The sequence below is a fragment of the Sinocyclocheilus anshuiensis genome, unplaced genomic scaffold (assembly GCF_001515605.1).
Source record: "Sinocyclocheilus anshuiensis isolate Anshui unplaced genomic scaffold, SAMN03320099.WGS_v1.1 scaffold95, whole genome shotgun sequence".
NCBI lineage: Eukaryota > Metazoa > Chordata > Actinopteri > Cypriniformes > Cyprinidae > Sinocyclocheilus > Sinocyclocheilus anshuiensis.
In genome coordinates, this window is record NW_015548190.1 from 47,191 (window position 1) to 51,817 (window position 4,627).

Sequence of the window (4,627 nt, forward strand, 5' to 3'; positions counted from 1 at the left end):
CATTTTTATTTTTATTTTTTATATATAACATTTCTGTCCCCCTCACTTCTGAAATGATGGCTACACCCCTGACACTAAATACTTCTCAGAGAACGATTGGGAAAGACTCCTGCTCTTACAAAATACAGGATTTCAGATGTGTGTTTGATATGAAGCCCATGAATCAGCTGTTTGAAGCACCTGAGAGGATGATGATACAGACAGATACACAACATCTCTAAACACATCACTGAAACACAGAAGACTGAGCAGGAATCTTAACCAAGAGAAAAAAAAAACATTTGAACTGTGTTCTGTGATTAATTTGAATAAATGTGATGATTTGTAGTTTTATATGAATCTTCTGTTCACATTATTTCATACTCTTTTACAGTAGATGATAAATGAATAATGGATAGTAATGCATTACATTGATTCTGATTATATTGATTATATGCAATCTGAGTTACATAATCAGATGCAAAAATCTGTAATTATGTTATATTTTAACTGCTTTATCAGCATCACTCCCTTCATATTTTACACCATGTAAATACAATTTGTGATCCACTCTTCTGTTTGTGACAAAAGCAACACGCATTCATTAGATAATGTCTTTTCATGACAAATAATTATGCATGTTACCAAACACTGTTCATGCTGTAAAAAATGACCGTGAATTTAACGGTAAAAGACTGTAAAAATGCTACAGTAAAAACCTGTTAAATGGTTAACGGTAAATTCCCCTACTATATACAGTGAAAAACTGTATTGGACATTACATGTATTGGACATTAATTTTACGGTAGTATACCATTTTTGGAAGTGAAAAAAAACCATATAATTTACAGTGAATAACCGTAAACTGACATTCCCAGAATTCCCTGCGTTACATTTCAAATTTGATGTTTTTTTTGTTGAAATAACTATGTTGCTTCTTAGTTTTTTCTTATCAGTTTTGTATATTAGGGTTGTATGTTACACCTAATGTTGTTAAATGAATGTTTATTGCATTATTTCAGTTTCATGTGTGTTACCATGATGGTGTTTAGCATTTGTGTGAATGACACTGTGCACCTTCTATATATGTTATTATTTAAAAGCTGCTTGTGATGGGCTTTGGTTCATCATGTGGCTTTCTCATCACCACCTGCATTGGGTGGTTATCAGTGTATTACAAAGGTACAAAACAGATTTCAGTACTTCAATAGGTTGGTATATTAACATTATATCAGTTAATGAAATGACGGTATTTAACTGTAAATTTAAGTTAAAACCTAAAACGTTGCTACCGTATTTTTTACGGTAAAATTCCGGCAACGACAGCTGCCGTTTTTTTACCGTAAATGTTACGGAATTTTTTTTACAGTGTGTATAGTTGTGAAATAGGCCTATTATGTATTCAATATAGGCCTAGCTATCTGTATTTAATTGGAGCAACAATATTTATTTATTTATTTAAAATGTATTAACTGTAACTAATTCCTCCCAATTTAACATCCCTTTTAACATGAATCAATTAGCCATTATAAATCCTTACTTATGAGAGTACCCTCAAATGTCTTAAACTATTAGGTCAAAAGTAAAGTAGCCTAATTTAAAAGTAATCAGAAGTAGTCACAGTATATTGACTAAATTGTCTAGTGTTTTGACTGCAATTTACTGACTAGAATGTAAGTCGTGTAATTTGTAATCATGTGAACAAAGCAGCACTGTATATACAGTAGGCCTATAAGTCTTCTCAAGTCCTCCTACCTGTTACATGTCCAACAGTCATTATAATAGCAATGTAACAGTGGCATCTTCTGAATCAGGGGTCTCCAAACTCGGTCCTGGAGGGCCAGTGTCCTGCAGAGTTTAGCTCCAACCCTAATCAAACACAACAAGGTCTTACTAGGCATGCTAGAAACTTCCAGGTAGGTGTGTTGAGGCAAGTTGGAGCTAAACTCTGCAGGACCGAGTCTGAAGACCCCTGCTCAGCAGTATAGTGGCGAAAAATGGCATTGGCTTAGAAATCACACTTGGAGCAAATAAAGCTGTTAAATTTTCTGAATAGTCCGTGAAGTGCACTTGGCAGTGGACTTTAGTGAACTAATGCAACACTCCCACCTAGTGGCGCATTTTAGTAATGACATGATTGAACGTATGTTTATTGAACGGCACATGCATGAACCAAATATGAAGCTCCTTCATCTGCCTCTTCACCTTGAAATGTTGATCATCTCCATTTTTGCCATCTAAGCTTCCAAATAAAAATACATAAATTCCAGCTTAACCAGCTAAGTGAATGTAAGTTGAGAATGATCAAATGTGGACAATGAAATATGAAATGTTAATCAAATGTGAGTCATGTATTATGTTCTACATTTATTTGACTACATTTGGCCCAATAAGTATCATTCATAATTAATGCTGAATTATTTGTTGTATACTTAGGCTGATTTAAGGCCATATTATAATATGTCAGCTTTAATATTGAGCATCAGGCATGCCATAAAAAAATTGCCTTATATTTTTCCTCCCCCTCATCTGCTGTACATAATGTAAAGTCAGTGACCTGCACATATTTAGACTCCCATTTAAATTAAATCCTACTGAATATAAAAATATAGGGAACAAATTTTTATTTCAGATCACCAAAATTTAAAATTATTGTTTTAATGTGCCATTTTTTGTTTAATAATATTCAGCTATATATAAGCTGGTATAGTCACAGCTGTTTGGAGGAAGGATTAAAATAGGCCACAATGATCAAGCACATGCATTCTGTCTCCATTTAGTCATTGTGCTCACTCAAAAAAAAAAAAAAGTTTTGATTGGGTAATTACCTATTTTTTCCTGCATGTAAATAAGAGTAGGCCGTAAAGTTAGACTGCAGATTCAACACTAGGGGGCGTATTACTGACACAGATTGGATTTACAGTACATGTGTATTATTGATGAGGCTCAACAGAAAAGCAGTCTGTGAGATCTTTTTTTTTTTCCTTATTATGTGGCCACTGAGCCATAATAAAACAAATTCCAAATTTTGCCTGGCATATGTCAAAAATAAACTGTTTACCGATGCATGTTTTAATATTCAGTACAGTATAAACTCTGGGAGATAATATTATTAAGGCCAGATTTTGTTTAAACAGTTTAACTGTTTGCATATTTCACCTTTTTAATGGAGTTACAGTTAATTTGCCTTATAACCCTTTTTGTGTCCACCAGGCGGAAAAAAAAAAAAGTAAATTCAAGGCATACAGATAAGAGACAGATAAGTCAAATAACAAGTAAATCGTTTACTTTCAAATAAAATGCTCTCAAGTCATTCAGATGTGACCAAGTCAAGTCACCTGAACTCTGATCCTTCTCTCTGGAAATTCTTTCTATTGTGGGACTTTGCTTAATCTGTGCCTGGGAAACCAGCCCTCCTGGTGCATTTAAGGTCAAGGCATTTCAGGACATTCATTTGGAGACAAGCACACATCAAGCACAGACTTGTTTCATTTGGTAATGTTCGTAGGTTCTGCAAAAGGGTTTTGCTTTGGCCTGTGAAAGCTCTAGGATGTGTGGTTCTTTGTGCAGGGGCCACACTCCTGTTCCTGCTGAACTGAGCCAGTGATCAGACACACAACTCTACACAGATGATCATTTTACTGTGATTTCTTGATCGTGCCATTTATTATATTATTACACGTTGAATCTTGTTCATTTGCATCTTTAAAGCTGATGTGTGATGTTCAAGAACTCTTGTCCTATTATCTGAGTGAGTGAAATTTCACGCTTTACCTTTAAGAATGATCATCTGCTTTGAATGAAACCTTTTCTCACACAGATAGCTTCAGCCACAGTCACATGGGAGCAGTGTTCTGTTTCAGCTTTGGCACATTTCTCTGTTTTTAAGCAAGATTTATCATAACCCATGTGTGTTTAATTATGACATCGAACATTTATCATCTTCAATTTAATATGTTTGTTAGTCGTTATGTTTGGCTGATGCTAATACCTTCCTTGTTAACATTTTGAAAAACGGCCTGAGAAAATTCTAGCAGCAGTTCATTCAACCTTATGTTGTTTGACACCTGCATGAGTGCATCTGCTGTGAGAAACAAAAGGAGATACTTTTAAGAAAGTGTAATGCTGCTCTTTTTCATACAGAGAAATATATGAACCACAAATATTTCCATTGATAGTTTTCATAGAGGAACAAGCCCAAAATCTCATTTGATTCCACATATTCAAACCATACATCATGGCAAGTTTGCTTACATCAATGTACCAAACTCAAAATCAACTCGTAACAAATTGTGACATACTTAGATGGAATATTTGAAAGTGCAAATTATGTTACATTTATATGTTACATATATTGATTCAGTTTTGCTCTATTCATCACACAAAGCTATTAAATGGCTCCAAATGATTTGGATTATTGTAGACTACGTTTTAATAACTTTTGTCATTTTCGGTCACCATATGCTTTAGTTGTATCGAAAAGAGCAGCATGAACATCTTTCCACACAAAGAAAGAAAGTCATACAGATTTCAAACAACACAACAGTGATTAAGTGATGACAGCATTTTCATATTTCGTTAAAATTATAACTGGAACACTTCCCTTGTGAAAAAGAAGTATGCGTGATCACTTGTAGAGTACTTCAAA